The 20,189-nt window shown below is 30.2% G+C and overlaps 2 protein-coding genes across 4 annotated transcripts in view; both read right to left on the minus strand.

Annotated features, from left to right (window-relative positions):
• LOC113395091 (major facilitator superfamily domain-containing protein 10) overlaps positions 1 to 9,226 on the minus strand; it is a 76,814-nt gene extending 67,588 nt beyond the window's left edge. For all 3 annotated transcript variants that reach the window (XM_026632649.2, XM_026632648.2, XM_026632647.2), the window contains exon 1: positions 9,212 to 9,226. The gene's annotated coding sequence lies outside the window, so the exon portion shown is untranslated. The remainder of the gene's footprint in view (positions 1 to 9,211) is intronic.
• The window catches only part of LOC113395001 (uncharacterized), a 30,811-nt gene extending 11,347 nt beyond the window's left edge, over positions 1 to 19,464 (minus strand). Inside the window, exon 1 of the mRNA XM_026632509.2 lies at positions 19,231 to 19,464. The gene's annotated coding sequence lies outside the window, so the exon portion shown is untranslated. The remainder of the gene's footprint in view (positions 1 to 19,230) is intronic.
• Between the last annotated feature and the right edge of the window lie 725 nt (positions 19,465 to 20,189).

Here is a 20,189-nt window from a genome sequence, read left to right on the forward strand (position 1 = left end):
TTGTACGGTACTTATAATAACTATTTTTATCTGTTACAAATTAATATTAAACTAAAGGTTAAAGCTAAACCATTTTCTTCAATTAATTATTACACATTCATAGCATTGGAAGCGCAAATCGTTCGCGGCGAATCTGGTGGTCTGATAAATGTATGTATCAATAGAATTTTGACCTTGGCAGTTAAAATTATCCAAATTTTAATTTATAAGCTGTGAACACATTTTAATCTATCTTTCACAATAAATTATTATTACAAATAATAATTATATAGTAAGTTTATTAAAACTTATAGATAAATAAAAGTTATAAAATAAATATATCTACATACTATTTTTTTGCTAAGCGCACTTCACACTTTCTTTGTGCGAAGCCGGTGCGAGTCGATATTAAATTATATGCAATAAATGTAATATGCTTTAATTGCAATGAAAGGAGCAAATTATAAAATATTTATTGCTATCTGCAATTGGCGGTGCGGGTCATGTTTATTATATTTAATTAATTAATTAATTCTATTTATCGATTTTTTTTTAATTATTCAAAATTAACCATTCAATTTAGCGTTTACGCATATACAATTGAGAAAAACCCTTTTTTTTTGTGTATTACTATCCCTATTTGGACGTTGGACGTTGTTATAATGCAGACAATATTTGGTTAATTTGTAGTGAAACTCGATGTTGTTTAAAAGCGGTCTATAAACATTTTTTTTCCATTTGATAAAATTTTACAATTACTGACAGACATTATAACACACAGTTTTATCATATTTATTTATAGAGTATAATAGGTTTAAGTTATTCACAAGATTTCCTTATGGACCGCCGATGAGCACTAAGAAAATATTTTTTTAAATTCAACCTCTACGACGATTAAATGGAGGGTGTAGGCTTGTATAAAATTTTCAATTCGTAATTTCAGTAAGCCTAAATAGCATCTACGAGTATATTTCCAACAATATAGATGCTATTTAAGCTTATATTTATGAGGAGAGAACTATAATTTATAATGTACCCGAAGGGATAGAGAGAGATAAGGATTGGGCGCCATGACAGAAATCGGTCAGGGCGATAGCAGGACTTAAAAGCACTCATAAAAATGTCATAAAAATGTATGTTTAAGTATTTCTTTAATCTTTACTACATTTATTTAAATTTAGAACGACGTGAAGTTGCAAATTTCAGACGGGTTTTTAGTATAAATTAATTATTATGTACTACGTAAATTTTTATGTACTACTCATAATCGAACGCTTCGTTCTGAAGATAATTTACTTTTAAAAATTCCTCCTCATTCGACTTCATTCTATACAAATTCCTTTACTGTTCAGGCTATTCGTCTGTGGAACTCTCTTCAATCACTTGCTTCATTTAAAACTATGTTGAAACAATACTATCTTGCACTTTAATGTTGTATTTAGTTCGAGAGAATTTTAGTTTAATTGTATATATAATTTATATCTAATGAGATGCATACATATATGAATGCTTGTTAGCTACCAGGTACTGTACATTATTTTATTTTAAATATATTATTATTTCACTGTAATGTATTCATATATTATGTTTATATCTGCCTTGTACACCCCTACCTCTTTCTATATCTGTTTCTTTCCTCTACCTTAAGGTTGCCTGGAAGAGATCGCTGTTTAGCGATAAGGCCGCCTCTTGTGCACCTTTCTTAAATGTGATTCAACTTTATGTTTACTGGTGTACAATAAAGGGTATTTTGATTTGATTTGATTATTATAGTAAACATGCAGAGATATTGTTTCACATTTGGTAAGGCGGAAATTTAAATACAGCTACGATTTTTAGTTACATAACGTATGCCTATAACGAGACTAGGATATGAACAATGCTGACGTCACAATCCGGATGGTAGTAACTGCATTCCTCATAGGGGATCCAAAAGACGTGGTTGCCAAAAGGAAATAGCTTTGGCGTCGTTTCCCTATAGAATTACAAGAGTTATGGATATGTCATGTATTGGTTTGTATATTATAAGTAATTTTATGTATTAAAATTATTTTATTCGCATTTAGTTGCTTGTCTTTACGCAAATTTTTGAGAGATACAATTTGAAAATTGAGTTTTAGCGTAAAATTTATTAAATATCGTTAACTATTCAAAACACTTTTCTGATTTAATGCTCAAATCTGACTTAATATTTCAGTGTTTTATTTCAAAAATAATTTAATAACTTTAAAGCGTTACATTCGGAAAAGATTAATCGCAGATCATCCAACGGCTTACGACTTCTAATACTCGGATAAACTGAACAGTATGCGTACTACAGAGAAGATGGTTTTTTTCTGGGTGTCTTAATGTACTCGTAACTCTCGATGGAAGCTCAAAGGGGAACATTAACTGCGCTTATCTTTTGTTTGTGTTTGTCAGTAGAATAAAGTATGCTTCCTTATTTTACTTTATGTATAGATTTTTTTTCAAATACAATTATTTTACTTTAGTTCGATGTAAACGCAAAAAAACCCATCAAATGGGCGCTCTTTATATATTGGAATTTCAATTGTAACGCTATACATTCCTTGAGCAAAATTGAGTGTGGTATCAGTTTTACAGCAATTCGTAATTAAACTTGGGGCTTGGATGGGTGGCAATAAATATAGCCTTTGTGTAGAATTAGCGAGAGTATTACTAAGGAACATTTATAATATCACGATAACAGCTTATTTATTTTGGTGCAAATATTTGTATTATTTATAAATACTTTTGTTTAATTTAATAAATTCGAATCACCGTTTTATAGACCTTTAAAATAAAGACAATGTTTTTTCAGATCTTTACTTTATATTATATTTCGTACGCTACACATTATCAAATACATATATTTTGATTCAATCAAGCGATGTCCGCCACTGTGTTTGTAAGGTTGCGTAGACATTGTACAGCAGATGTAGCAACGTAGCCGCTACGATGCTGAATAATAAGTGGCCTCAATAATTTACACTTATAAAAATAAATAAAGCTTTTATTTTATATATTTTATTCTGATTTGAACGACAAAAAATATTTTTGGCCAAAACCACGATTTTGTATGTATGTATATATGTAGAATGTATTACATATATTGTGTAAGCTAAAGTATAGAGCAAGTTGTTAATTGCTAAGTGAAACATATATTTCTCGGACTTGGCAACGGTTTCAGTTTCAGTTTGACTTTAACAATTTATTTAATAATTTTGGCCTTGATTTTCGTCTATCAATATTATGTATTTAATACCGGGTGGTATCGTAACCTGCGTTCGTTTCTAACTTATTTGACAACAGAATGTAAGTATTCTTATAATGTATTTAGTTGTGTGTTCTTATAATGTATCTATTTATTTTTAGTTGGAGCATTTGTGCGTTTTATCACTTTTGTTAATTTCTGTTTTTATTACCTCTTATTTGTCTTTTTACTGTAACTATTGTCATTATACAGGCGGTTTATATACTTAAATACTTATTTATTTTGGGCCATATCCATGTAATGTTAGTGAGAATTATCCCTACTAATATTACGAAGGAGAAAGGTTGTATGATATTGTGTGAATAATACCTGATAACCCCTTAAAGAAGTCGTGAGTAAAACTACCCAATCACGTCAATTAATAACACCGTGAATTATATCAAAATATGAACTTGTAAATTTATTAAAATTGGACTTTAGTGTAATAACTATTAAGTTATAATAAACCCGAATGAATAGCAGACTGCTGTTATTGGCATCATTATTATCTGTCCAAATATCCACTGGTCTAAAATAATTAACGTATGGTACTCTTAGTAAAGGTAAGTTTCACTTTAAGATGCCTCATGTTGGAGAGATGACTCGATAATTTGAGAAAAACTTCTTTCCATTTGAAATCAAAGCCCAGACTGATCTATATTAGGAACTGCTGATTGATGGAACGTATTTAGAGTCCATATTCTCGCATCATATTTGCACTACGTAAATATGATCATGTATGTTATGCACCATAAAATTATGTCCTTTCCTTACTATATTCCATACTCTATCGTTCTAATGTTTCTTAGCTCTGATATTTCGATCTGATCCAATTTTGCGCTCTCGGAAAGATAATAAACTGCTGATGCCTCAGACTCGTACTCAATTATACTATAATTCCTTTAGCGTCACAGGTAGTTAATTATGGTAACCGTCAGCCTTGTGAAAATTGTCAAGCTGAATGCCATACATACCACTAAAAGTCGTTTGTTTTAATATTTTTATGAAATTATTTATTGCAAATGTATAAGAGTATAAATGTAGCAAGTGTATGGTTATATTTAATAGCACAGTAAAGTAAAGCCAGCAGTGGGAGCTGGATTAAGGCCTCCTTTCCCTTTATGAAGATGGTTTGGAGGAAATTCCACCACGGTGTGCCAATAATACTAATATTTTACTACTATAATACAATTTAAGTCTCTGATTCCAATGTAAGTAGCTAAAGCACTCGACCATCTCTGCTATTGATATATTATTTGCTTTGTATTAATTGTTAGTGCACACCAAGCGGGTTTTTATAGAAGTTGCCTTTGTTTATTTTTACTGTATTTTAATATTTAAATAACATATTATCGTTACGGTTATTTTAGGCTTCAAATAGGAAGGGGACTATCTCGATTTTCTAGCGACTTACCGTTATGACTAATATGACTAGACGTGCACGAAAGTCTAAAAGAACCAATATAATACGATCGCGTACATGTCACACGACTCAGTGAAGTAACGACTAGTGATTCCAATAAACGGGTTTATTTATTTTCATAATATAATTAAAAGAACGCCGTTGCAATGGTGCTGCTTCTTTTCCATTGAAATTCCAATGGCGGATGAAGTTTACGCTTAAAGCTTTTATTTAGTTTGCAAGCTATCAACATTTAAATTTTCATGATTTTTTTCTCAGTGGGTACTTACGGCTTTATTTTTCATATATACGCATAAAAAAAATGGACACTAGGTTTAACATGTATATCCATATTTCATTCTTTAATTAAGTCCGGAAACAATCCATTGCTGGTTTAAATAATGGCTGTCCGCAATACTTTTATTCACCATGGAGCACTAGATTAATTGTTATTATAAATTAAGCATTTTGAGATATAGCAGTGCTTATCGGGACTTTAATTCACTTTCTTTGGTCAATATTTACATATTTAACCACTGGATTATCTAATGTTTGGTCCGAAATAATGTAATATATACAATATGTCGAAAATCTGAATTCCACTAGTCTGAAACCGCGTCCCGAGGCTTTTAAACTTGTTACAAGTAGTTTAAATTTGATTTAAGTTAGGGCTTTGGGCAAGTTATAGATTGAGATTGAGCTCTTTATTATAAAGATTTAATTATCGGCTTTGTATTGAGATTTTCACTGTAATCAAATAACATATAAAACGATATATAATTTTTTTAATATATTGAAAGAAAGGAATGTTAAATAATAACGTTGCATTTATAGTAAATTTATTGTGCGCTGATAAATAAATGAAATTTTGAAAGAATCGTTGGACGGTACTATAGAGTTTATTTATATTTTTTAATATCTGCGTCTTTGTTGGTCTAGAGGCAAGCTATATATCTCATAATAGAGGTAATAAGAGTACACCTGTGTTTACGTCCACACTTATGCTTTGAAAATATCCTGTGCAGTAAAGGTTGGCAAGTTCTTGAGACTGGTTGCTAAATCCGAAATTCCGTCGAGAAGACTTCTTCTTTTCATTACAGTTTTAAAATAATCGGATATTCTGGTAAAATAAAATTCTGAGACAAAATTATAAGAGCATTCTTTTTTTTGGGAAATCGAAACATTTTATTAAAATACAGCAGTTATAAATTAAGTGCTACGACATATTTCTGGGTAAACCCAGAAATTTATTTAATTCCCGCTATTTTATTGAAGAACACTGACTTGGACACAAAATTAATTGAATTTACTAGGAATTTGGCAATTCATGTAGTGAAAATATTAGAAGGTGTAAATATTAGAAGAATATTGGAACAACTACGAAGGGAATGTCAAAAATTTTTGTAAAAACAACCTATCTGGTGGCCATTGTTTATAGATGTTTAGCGAACTAACTTGTATTGCCACCAACCTTAGATTATTTATATAACTAGACCGTGCTACGAGAGAACTGAAACCAACGAGCCAACTTTATTAAATTGGTGTGCACACCACACACACATTTTTCATACTATTTTAGTAGTGTGCGTGTACTATTTTTTGACTGGCTACTATTGTTTTCGACGCGTTCTCCGCTTTGATTATATAATTAGGCAAATAAATAATCTAAGCCACCAATTTCTAAAGTGTGTGTAATTTTTTTTATCATTCGGTTCTATTTTAAAATTCATTTGAAAGATTTGACCTGACCGTTAAATTCAACTATGTCAAAATACCCCCTAAGACCCTACCCTTCTAAACAGCCTTATTTGGTGCAGATAATATATCTGTCTTATATGTCAAGAATCGAATTAAAAGTATTCTCTATGTTATTTTCTAAAGAAAATCAATAGTATTTGTGACGTAAAATTTTTATTATCGCTTGCAGTCACTACTTGTCGTGTTGGATGTTAGTTTAATATTGGTCGTAGCACAAGTTTTAAGATAGCTGGATACGGGTATCGTTACGTCTGAATATAACCTATATTCAGACGTAATAGTCTTTGTTCTTATAGTATAAAAGAATAATAACAATTGTCACAACCGTTTATTCCTTTAAAAATATATTCCCTGTTGTTGTCGGTGTGGTATTATAGTTTTTAAATTAGTTTCGAAATTCTATTATCCGATCTACTGGCCTTGTCACATGCAGCTGCTCACCTGAATTCGTAGTCAGATTAGCCAGTGAGTTCTATTTGTTTTTATATTACATTTATAATATATGTTACCTAGAACATGTGTACAATTTATTCCTATTACACTTAGGAATAACTGGAATTGTTATGTATATCCTCGCTTTTGTAATTTTGAAAAGCTTTCTGGAATATCATAAAAAGTAATGTATGCCATTGAGAATAATAATCTAATAAGGCCAGGTTCAATGAAATTATTTGTTTTCAAATTAAAATAGACGAATGCTATGGTGGCTCACAATAGTATAAACATACAATATAATTTACTAAGGTTTTATAGAGCTGTAATCATTAAATTATAAATTTTAATAAAAATGTATTAATGTATATGTCACGTTAACAAAAGCTTTCCAGGTATTTTTATGTTATAAACACAAATATTCAAGTATAAACATTTGCTTTGTAATACGTTATGTTAACTTATTTATACAAGTGTCGCAGGAAATAAAATATGTTGCACTGCGTTGCAAAATTCCGACCTCATTTGTGAGTAAACTACACGTAACAAGTTTTACTTGCAAGCAGAATGTTTCTCTTTTCCGTTAAATCATATTTATTAAAGTAGCATATATTCAATCCATGGTCATGGCTGAACGTCGAAACTGTTTTTTTTCAATCTAGCAATCCAATTACTGGATGTTGTCTCTCAACAAGTTGTTTCCTATACTGTTGTTCGCTTTTTGACGTTTGTTTGGATACTCGTCACAAGCCAAGGTATGAAAGAGTAATTCCGTTGTTTTGTGCAAAGAGTAATACGTAAAAAATCTTTTTTTTTGGTACAGTACGCACAAACGTTATCACTTTTTAGAGCTGGTAAATTATTTACTTTTCTAAATATTACGTGTAAAATAATTCACCTCTGTGAATTCTTTTACTTATTAGGGAACGCAACATTTGTGGACCTATCGATTTGATCATACAATGAACAAGTTATAAATTAAGAAAGCTATTTCTTTTAAATGTGATTCTTTTGAATAATGATCAAATCTTAATTGTGATACAACTGCGACCAATTTAATTTGTAAATGATTGTTTATAAAGCCTGCGCTAAACCAAATTGTTTCTGTTTCCTATTACGGTTCTGCCTTTAGATCGAAACGTGTTTCTGTTGGTTAGAAAGCCACCACAAGAGTATGTACGTATACCTATCGCTGTCACAATTGTTTCCGATATTCGCATTGTTGATAGTGCTGCATCCATAAATCATATCATCACATTCAAGTTCCTTTGATATCGAAAGCTTATTATGTACATATATATTAATAGGTATTTCTGATAGTAAAATGCTGCTTTAACTTTTCTAAGTTTAAAAGATTACCATAAAAAAATTACTGTGTAGAATATATATGTTTTTTCTTAGTTACTCTTGCTATATAAGTTATTCAAATAATTATTCGGCTTAAGTGTTACGTTGGCTGTGAAAAAATACAATTAAGTCATCTGTTGGGAATAAACTAAATGACATTCCAAACAAGCTAATATCTTTTTTTATATCGATAGAAAGACGTAATAGATCCAAGTTACTAAATACAAAACTATATATAACAAATGATGATAAAAAAAATTGCTCTTCAAAAACTGAGTTATATTGTTCTCAAAGATTCTTAGACGTTAACTAGTATGACGGATATTGCTTGGTAAATAATAAGGAATTTTATGGTGTTATGGTTATTAATAAATGTGTATTGTGAGTAGTCTTTTTGAAGCATTTTGAACATTTTTTCATTTAGAACAAAAATAAATTGTAATTTCAGATTAAATAAGTTACAGTGAAAAAAATGAAAGCAATGTTATAGTAATATGTTATAGTAAGTCTAATAATATGTTTTCTGTATTTGTCAATTTTTATTTATTTATATACCGTGAACTACTAATACAACCTTCACCTTGAAAAAATCTATCTCTATGAGAAGCACAGTTATCATCATAAAAAATACATAAGTATATTCAAAATAAGAGAAAAGATTTTTTTAAATACGACCTCTTTAAAAAAATTAAACTTATAATTTTACATAAATCTTATTACCTTGAAAGGGAAAAAAATGTATTTCTAAAAAAAATATATGATTATAGAGAAAATATATTCCGAAAGAAACTTCCAGAAATACTTGCCAAATAAAATATTCTTGCAAGAAAGCTAGCACCTCAGGGGATTTTAATGTCACGTATAAGAATACCAAGTATATTCTGTGTTTAAGAAGATATACATGAAAAATGCCCCAGGCAACTGGGACAATTTCTTATGAGTACATTTACAATCTGTGATAAATTCTGAAAGATCTAGCAATGATTGATTGCTAAACAAAGGTTTCTCTAAAGAAATATGTACGTTAATACATTGTCAACGAACTCGCTTGCATCCACATTGCAAACATAAGCACAGTCAAGCATAACAAGAATATTTTTGTTTTATCTTTACATAGTATAAAACAAAGTCGCTTTTTCTGTCCCTATGTCCCTTTGTATGCTTAAATCTTTAAAACTACGCAACGGATTTTAATGCGGTTTTTTTTATAGATAGAGTGATTCGAGAGGAAGGTTTTTGTATATAATAGATAGACAATATAGTTAAGTAACACTTTGTTACTTAACTATATTGTTAACATTTTATTATGAAATATTTTCTGCATATTCTACCCCTACGGGAGTGATATAAGGGTTGAAAGTTTGTATAGAAGTCCGTCATTTTTAATCTAGAAACATGAAACTTTATGTTTGAGATACTGATTAAAAATGATTATATACGTATTTAAGTGTTTCTAGATATTCTACCTCTAAGGGGTTTAATAGAGGTTGACATTTCTTATATAGATTAGTCTGGAAGTCCGTCATTTTTTAAGTAAGAAGCATGAAATATTATTTTCGTGTTACTTATTAAAAATGACTAAATACGTATTTAAGCGTTTCTTGATATTCTACCTCTGAGTGGGTGAAATAAGGGATGAAAATTTGTATGGAAGTCGATCATTTTTAAATTAGAAACATGAATCTTTATTTTTGGGCTACTAATTAGAAATGAGTAGATATGTATTTAAGCGTTTCTGGATATTCTACCCCTAGGGTTGAAATAGGGGTTGAAATTTCGTGTATAGGTTAGTTTTGAAGCCAAGGATTTTTTTTAATGTTAGGAGATTGGCGCGCCAATAATGTTATTGAGGAATTTAAGGCCTCAAAAATTATGCAACGCCACCAGACTAATATTAAGGGTTCTCTATCGTAATGTCATAGGTTACACTTATCATTGTACTATAGGAGAAATAGTGTATATTCCACGAATATCTTTGATACCATCAGACTACCCCTTTAATTTCAAGAGAGTACAGTACGCGCTTAAAGTATGCTTCACCATGAAAATTAATAAAGTACAAAGTCAAATTTCTAAAATGGCCGGAGTAGATATAAGAGAAGACTGTGTTTCGTATGGACAGCTCTACAGGCTGTTCGAGAGTGAGCTCTGTAAGCAGTCTGGTGTATCTAGCCCACGAAAATCGAACTACAAATGAGGTCTTAAATTAACGTAATATTTTAAATTAATCTTTAATATAATCAATTTCCACGCGAGCAAAGCCGCGGGCAACAGCTAGTGTACATATATGCAAATTGCTGGATTAGGTTTATCAACAGTCGGCCATAATAATTCATGTCATATTGATTTCAATACATTTTTGTAAAATGTATTCCATTGCTAATACTGGAACACAAGCGTCAATACGATAAAATTAATTCGAGAGAACTACTTTGGACAAGGTACATTTTTTTGATTAATTTTATTATTAGACGAAATTTGCGAAACGAATATCTAATTGTTCGCGAAATATTTATATTATATACAAATTTTGATTGCGATTCTACCTTATATATATTATTTTCAGGTTACGGCTGGTGTCCGAATATAATATATACAATATATATGACATTCAAAGTGTTCCAACTCTTAATATTCCACACGCAACTTGGAAGTCGCGACACCGTTTTACTGATTACCATGAAACATATATACGTGTTGCCTCATATATGTATTTTTTCATACAGAAAAATAGATGTGAACAATCTTTAAGCCTGAAATGGGATAAGTCGCCGGGGCCGTTAAGCCGTAATTGATGCTACCTGTACCGGGTAATGGTTATCTATTACACATGTTATTACCTGTAAGTATATACGAAAGTTAATAACGCCTCGACCTAGAGATTTTGTTGTAGGTCATGCACTCTGCATATAAAAAAATAAAATAATTTAAAAACAAACAGATATATGCATAATTTTATATTTATGCTGTTGATCGTTGAGAAGTTTTAATATGTGGGATCAATCATGGGTGAACTATCAGGCCATGGTTGCCATAAAAATATACTACAAACCAACATGTAAAATTTCAACTCCGTAGAATAAGAACAAGTGATACTAATTCAGCTTTCAAGAATTGACCTAAGCAGACAAATATTGCGAGTTAAATAAAGCTTGTAAAAAAAAACTTTTCTAAAATTTAATGAACGCTGAACCAAGCAGTCTTTTAGTAGCTGGAATTACGATATATTAAAAACAGTCGTCTTTTTCATCATTCATTTATTTTAATACTGTTTCGTTATTATGAATTACTTTTTTAAACGATAATTAGGATATTCATTTAAATATTATGGTCAAATTAATAGTAGAATATGAATTAAATTTCCATTTGCATTTTGCATTAAAATTGATGCGACAAATTGAAACCGTATTAGAGATATTGCATAATGAACGTCGGGTTTTAAGTGTCGTTTGAAACGGATTATCGTATAAATTATAACAATATAAAGTTTTATTTTCTAATATATGTTAGATACACACTGAATTTTCTTGAGCATATAATTTTATCTCATTATCTTAAAATAATTTTATAATATGCGTTTTTTATAGCTGTGTATGTATATGTATTTATCTGTATACATATTCACTTCTTATAATATTATTATTACTGTATTCTTATTTTATTTAGTAAAAAATATTTAAAAACTAAAATCTAACAACGAAAAAGTCATAGTCAAAGTACGAAATATTCTCTTCTACCATCGATTAAATTATTATTCTTCATTTAAAAGTAGACAATTTATAAATTACTATTATAGTGATGTTCAAAGATAAGCGCATGGAATAACGCTTTCTAGGTGATGCTTTATAGTTTAATACCTCATTTGTCAAATTATGACAGGTAGCTTAGAAAATATATAAGAACAGATGGAAATACATAGAAACATAATATGCTGGAATCATATATAGTCCGTAGTCTATAGAGAATGTTAGACGTGTCTCAAAGAGCGGATCGTAATTTACTTTAGGATCTTGTCACATAATTATGTCTAAACGTTATATAATTATATTTACAAAATTTTGTGAAAACGTGACGATACATAGATTTATGAACTTGTAAAGATTACTTTACTTCATAACGAAATCGTGTCTGTACATGAAATGTCTTTAAAAAAATTAAGTAATTGATGTAGGCATCGCTATTATAATGAGCCCAATATTCCTTTACAGTTATATTTTCTTATAATATTATTAGGGTTATAATAGCTCTCTACGTAGGTGTGCTTGGGTTTTGTTCGGCTGAGAACGCTTTGATCTCCCGGTTACCTAATGATCTCGACACATGAAAACCGATGAAACTTCGAATAAAATAGAAAACATTAAAAAAACATAAAATGTATAATATAAATCGCGAAGTTTAAAAGTTATATATAACTCCAAAGGGTCCCTATATGAGTTAATATTGGAAAATCCGATCACAGTAGTTATCTATATAATTAGTAAAGAACATTTGAATAAATTTAAGTAATGTAAATTTTAGAACAAAAAACATGATTGTTTTGTGAATTGACACAAACTTCTCATTTCATCCTCATGGGAATATATATCCTCTATCTTCGTGTGAGCTATATTAGCGGGTTTTTTTTTAATAAAATAAAGATAGAAACCTATAAATATATAAGGTATAGGAAAATGACACCACATTTGATACACCTTCAACTCCCCCTTGGGATTTGGATATAATAAAAGCACGTCCCTGGATCTTATATTATTTGGAAATTGTCATGAGCGTGAATTAATATAGTATAAAATGTAACTTTATGTAAAACTATTATTTCAGACTTACATTATTACTTAAATGCATAGGACACACAAATATTTGTTAACATTATGAGAATTTATGATGTTAAAGTAAGGAACATATTTAATTGTCATACAGTTATTAAATGGAATGTTATTAAAGTGTAAACAATACCTAATTTTGAAGCAGGCTAATATATCTAGAAGTTAGTCATCGAGCGAATTGCTAACAGTGTCAGTTGATTCGTATATAATATAATACTGAAATGTAAATGCAGTAGGTATTGTATATGTACAAATTTATGACTTTCGAATTCATTGTATATTTCAGTGCGGTAGATAATGTCCATTATTATATGCGAATTTTAACGTAAACTATACCTTAGTCACTATGGTACATTTTTTATTAATTTAATTGATAGGGCTTTGTTCAAGTCTGGTTAGGTACCACCCACTCCTCATATATTATACTGCCAAGTAGCAATACTTCGTATTGTTGTATTCCGGTTTGAAGAGTCAGTGAGCCAGTGTAATTACTGGCACAGAAGACATAATAGCTTAGTTCCCAAGGTTGGTGGCGCATTGGAGATGTAAGAAATGATTATATTTTATACGGCGCCAATGTCTATGGGCGGTGTCCATCAGGTGGCTCATTTGTCAGACCGCCTACCTAAATCATTAAAAAAAAAACGATAGAATTAATTAGCAGGTGCTTATTTGTATAATATCATAATAAATACTTACTAAATTTTTAAATGCGAAAGTCAGTTTGTTTATTTGTTATACTTTCACATCTTAACTACTGAACCGATCATCTTGAAATGTTGCAACACGTTGTCAGGGAAACACAAAAGGAGGCGACTGAGAGTTTATTATTTGAAAGTAACATTAAATTTAATTATTAAATGCAACCATATTTAAGTACACTAAATGAACTTTAAGTTTCCTCTCCTATAAATTAGTATTCAAAGAAGTAGTTCGTTTCCAGCTATTTGTAAACGCCATTCGTACTTTAAGATAAATGACGTCCTAACAACGTTTCTAATTGAACAGACATCATTAGCGTCGTTCTTAATTCTCATCTATTTGTCTTTCGGCAAAACTGTAACACTTAACTCAAATTAGACGCGTATCTTATCTTCCAGACGCGCTTACAAATGAACTCAAACTAATTTTATAAGCTATGGTTTACCGGCCGCCTAGCGATGTAAAAGTCGCAGGATCGATCCTGACCCATTGGGCTATTGTCGTACCCACTCTTAACTCAAGTGATAAGCTTAAAAGTAGAGGTAGGAATATTAGTAATTTCTTAATTAATTTGATAATAGTTTTAATGTGCATTTAGACAATACTAGCTGTCTAGAAGGATGGATTCGACTTAATTATACGCTTAAATGAAATAATTTAATATTAGTACTATAAAAAACTACTAACTAACTAAATAAAAAAAAAATACATTTTCTCGGCACTGTCAAATGTTATAACACTGTAGAGACATTAAATAGGAGAAAATAGATACATTGATAAAATATTGTTATAACATCGTCCTAATATTGTAAAAAGGAAATTTCTGTATGTCACTTTATCTAATTAATAATACAAATATTAAGAAACTTAGAGGTTTGATTTTATCATGAGGCCGAGAGAAAAATGACGAATTGATCCAGAATTCGTAGTCGTTATATGGCCAACGCTGGCTTTTGAACCGGCTTTACAAAAGTATAAGAGCCGCATATTGGGTCTAAAGAAGATTTCTATCACCCCGAAAATTTTTTATATGTTGGCATATGGATTTCAGTACTACATACTATTCATATTAGGTGGATCTGATAAAACTATCGACGTATTTACACGGACGTTCTGTTGCGACTTAAAGGTGGGGTCGGATATTATTAGTATAAAGTTTCGTATTTCTGCTCTTACCTGTCGAGCCGACAACCCACCCTTTATACATCTTGCATTATGCTGTAATATGAACCCTACTAACAGATACTATAGGCTACGAAATGACATTGTGCTTAAAAAAATTAGATGATATTCCGCGATAGCTCAAAGCGAAACATTATTGCTTGAACTTAGAATTTTATAAAACTGCAAAAATGCGGTTTAATAAATTTTTAAAACTCTACTTGTTTTCTTTTTACTGGTGCATTCTTTTTTGTCACCGTATTGTTTACTATAGAGCTAAGTGCTGACAACATTGATAGATTCGTTCAACACAACAAAATGCCTTAGACAGCTTTTACGAAATCCATAGGGGGTTTAATGTAGTTATTGACAGATATTTATTTAAAAGATTTGTCATAATTATATGATTTTTTGTTTATAAGCACAGAGTGACCACAAAGGAAATATTTGTTGAAAAAACCACAATCAATGTAACACGCATGTCACATATCTATTAGCAATATTTGGTAGTAGGCTGGATATGGCCGTAGTGATTAAAGTCGAACAATATAAGATATATAATAATTATAGATAAGTATATTATAAAAAAAAAATGTTTGATTATAAAACCTTTATTAAACCCGTCCAACGTCAAAGCGGGTCGTTAGTACGTTATAAAATGTCAACAAAACTTATTCATAATGCAAATACCAGTCGACCGCTGCTCTCAGATTAAGAGCTTGGTATGTCCGTGACTGTAGAAGGCTTTGAATTATCCTCTTTATCTTTTTCAATTTTGTTAACATTTTATACGCTACTCAGACTTAATTAATTATTAATATGAAAGAAAATATTGACTATAGTCATAACAATTCTTCTAAATTCTTATAGAGTTTTATTTTTTTGTTTGGTAGCCATGGACATAGGCTAGCTATGTTAGTGTATTCAATACAAAAGAAAACTAAAAAGCGGGCAAGTGCAATTTGGAATAGGGCTTTAATGGTTCCGTACCACCAGACAGATAGACAAGCAGACTAATTGTAACAACAAATTTACGGTTTTCAGATTTTTTCTTGTACTTGTGTATATTGCTTCTTGCTAATTTTCATAATTCTAGGTCAACGGGAACTACCCTAGCAATGAAATGGGTTCATATTGTAAATAGGTTTATATTCCCTTTGCCAATGTATGGGAAATGCGACAATGACGGCCGTGTCTTGTGATTACGTAGATCTCTTTATTTGGTATTAATTTCAACTGTATAACTTTACGCGCTCTTGAAAAAAAAGACGGACTGGACGGACGGACATACAGACACACCGACAGACGGACAACGAAGTAATCTTATACAGGTTCCTTTTTCCTTTAGAGGTAGAAAACCCTTAAAAATGGAAATAAGAGTATGAAAACAAAAAATTAGAAACATGATATTTCATAATTATCAAATCCTATATTTTTCCCGTAAATTTTCAATAATGATTATAGTAGAGTTTCCGATCATTTGTCAGTCATAAAACGTATAATTAGGTTTAACCCCTTTTTACTTTTGAACAGTCTAGTAGTATTTTATTATCATAATATATTATTATACGTTTTTAGCGTTTAATCTATATACTTGCTGCTAGATGTCTACAAGAATGGTAAAATTTTTATAGCAAAGAAAGGAAGCACTTCACTAATACTAACACTAATTGCAGGAACGTTTTCAGTTCTTTTTCTTTAACAGTTCGACTTTATTGCGTCACTAGTTCTAATATGGGCAATACGACCGCGTTTCGTAACGTAGATTCGCCACATACAGTTTAATGAACTGAAACACGTACGTACATATAATATATATGTCTTGATCCAATTTAAAAGTTCAGTTTGGATTTTATTAAAAGTTGGAAATATGACGTGCGGTAACTTAATATTCCAATGTAAATAAAAAAAATCTTTTAACAGATAGCTTAGGAAAAAAAACTATTGATAAATTCAGAGGGTACTTTGTATATATTTTTTCATTAAGATTGTTATTGCGTTTTTGGAAAAGAAGAGGAAATGCTGTGTGAGATGTACATAGGTTAACATACATTAGTTTTTAAGTTTTCCGGTACCAATTACCGAGAAAAAGAAATTATTGGAACTTAAAAAATCCCTTTGCTCGCATATCCACGTCTAAACAACAAAACTATAAATTAACGTCATTGCGAATATAAAGGATTATAACTTGAGTACAAATATGATTGAAACTTCAATACTAATGAGCTTGAATTGCTATCTTCTCTTAAAGGCTGTCAGTTATTATGTTCTTTATTTTATATATATTTAGAATATAAATATTATTTCAATATCTAATAAAAAAGTTTTATAATGCGGTAAAGTAAGTACCATTTAAATTTAGAATAGTGTAATAGTGTATTATTCATAAAGAGGTTTTATGTTTATTTAAAACTGTAATTTATTATTGTTAGTAAAATGAGGTTCCAAATGCGTGCGACGAAATAGATAAAAGTAACAATTGAAGAACAGTCATTTTTAAGTGCTATTTGATCCATTAATTATTTATTTGTTTTGTATTCCGTTGAAAACATTAATAATGAAGATTTATCGTAACTTGCGGCTTTGAAAAATTCTCAAAAATCAGTTACCGTTATTATTTACTGTGGTATTTTGCTAGAGCTACATAGTCATCTGTTTATGTAGGTAGCTCTAGCTATCTAGATTAAAATCATGACATAAGGTTTGTTTTATATTAAACATTATTTTAACTATGTCATGTCTCGTTATTATTTAGCGTGAACATGTTCTGTTACGGATAATATTGTAACTGCTCTAGGTGACCTCGAAATATAGTTGCGTAAACTCTTTTTGAAAATTGTTGTTGTACATTTTGGAAATGTCATCTAGAAAATTGTTTACGCACAAGCTAATTCATAAACTTTCAAAACCAACATAATCTAAAATGTTACATTTCTGGTGTCTGTAATTAAGTTGACTAACTTAACCTTTAAACAGGACTGTTTGAGAATTGGAGCATTGGTGAATGGGTGGTACCTATATAAATCCCAATGGGACCACTCAAAGCCCTAGTACCGGTAAAATTCTGATGATTGATGACCATCTTTTTTTATAAAACATTTGTCTCTTGTGTCTTCAAATTAGTAAGTATATATTGCTATTTAGCGATATAACTGATAGATGTGAGGTGTCAACAAAGGCTGGTTTCTACTAACGCCTTACCACTAGTAAAAGTATTAAAGTTGATTAAGCATTAAACGAATAATCGTTTAATGAAAAAGAGTAATTTTGCGTAAATACACTTTTATCAAGCATAAAAACGAAAATTATTTGTTATTATGAACTAGTAGTCGCTCGCGTGATACGCTCCCGTTTTTGGGGAAATAAAGTCTTAAGTATAAAAAAAGCCTATGTCGTTCTTTGGGGTTAGAGCTCCATACCAAATTTCATCATATTTGGTTCTGTTGTTTAGCCGTGAACAGAGTTACTTTTACATTTATAATATTATAGTATCGATTCATAATAGGTGACATATATATAAATAACAAGTTGTAATAGTAATTGTAAATTAATTATTAATGTTACATATTTTTTATTTATTTATTTAATGTAATGTATTAATTTTTGATTAATATATTTAAAAAAAAACCTGACTGTTTTGAGCAAGCCGTGTAAAAAACAAGCTTAGGAATGTAATCTAGCTCAACATTGTGTAAATCGTAATTTTTAATGTATTCTGTTTTTGTACCAATGAATAAATAAATTAATAAGATTATTTATTTATTAATAAATTTTATAAGGAAGGATTACCATGGTAACATATACAAATGACATATAAATTACAAGAAAAATATCAGGAAAAAAATTGAAAATTTAGGAAAGTAGAAAAGAATTACAAGCGTAGACTGAAAACGGTATTTCGTTTTTTGTCGACCCAAAACGATGCCTTTATAAAGAGAAGTGATAATGATTCTATGCTATGCTATGAAAAGTACGATAAAACGAAGCACTATTTAAAATGAAAGAAAAATCCTACTTAGAAACTGGCAATAGAGATTTGAATACTTAATATAATTTGCTTTTTAAATATAAATATATAATTGAAATTTGTCAGTTTCATTTCTCTCTTGTAGTTTTGTTAATGTTAATATATAGTTTTTATCGAAATAATGGAACGTAGGTATTTATTAGACATTACCAAGCTTAAAACAGAACTACATATTTTTTTTAATACTATTTTAAAATATTCGATTTTTTATAGTCAATACTTATAATACCATTGCTTATAAATTATTATTATTAATTGCACTTAGTTTTATTGTTTAATATGAGATAAGATACTGTATTGTTATATATATTATCTAGATTTATTTTATTAATATAATTGTAATTACCAATTCCAATTCAACTAAAGAGCGTATAAATCAGCGTCAAATCCTTTAATCCACAGCATAATCCAGGGCACTAATATAATAGTTGCTGTATCGGGTCGCCTCACGATGGAGCACTTCACATTTTCGAATCGGAAATATTTGAAGCTGCTTTCCGGTCGGTACTCATTTATGTTCCGAAGAAGTTCGATCGAGATAAATTGAAAGGTTCACAAAGCGAGCGTCCGGGACGCTGTCCGGGAGAGCACTGGCAATCGCTGCGAGTCTCGTGTCCCGGGTGTGTCGCCGCGCCCAACCCATCAGCTGGATTTGTTGAGGTATTCTCTGATTTTCACCCCTGTAACTTTTACGTTTGAAGCATTGCATTTCGAATCGCATTGTTTTTTGATAGGATTAAAACGTGGCCCTAACGATTAGTTTGCATCGTTAGAGTTTTAATCCTTTTTTTCAATAGTTCATTATTATTTTTGCAAGTTAATATAGGTAACAGCAATATAATAGAAGATCGTCCATTTATTTTGCAAAATGACTGAACATACAATAAATTATTCATAAGTTTCTGTATTTAACATATGAAAATATAAATTAATTAAGTATTCAATATGGGTAAAAGAATGGCCAGTTAACCCAGAAATTTGTTACAAGTGGAACAGATAAAAATAAAAGGCACGTTCTAGAAACGCCAGCCCCTAACAAGCTATGTGTTGAAAAGGCAAACAATCGCTGAAGCGATGGCGAATAGATGTTATCGCTTTGAATCGAAATCAAAACAACTGCTAAATAATGCCTTTGCGTGATATGAAAATATTTTGAATAAAAATGGCACTCGTTAGCACAAAACGAATTTTGTATTTCTTTGAAGGCTTTAAAAATTGTTATGCAACAATTTCAATATTTTATTTAAGGGTCTGTATCCTAGAATTTGTTTGCGGTGCTGATAGTTATGGAAAAAGAGATATGTA

The sequence above is a fragment of the Vanessa tameamea genome, chromosome 9 (assembly GCF_037043105.1).
Source record: "Vanessa tameamea isolate UH-Manoa-2023 chromosome 9, ilVanTame1 primary haplotype, whole genome shotgun sequence".
Taxonomy (NCBI): Eukaryota; Metazoa; Arthropoda; class Insecta; order Lepidoptera; family Nymphalidae; genus Vanessa; species Vanessa tameamea.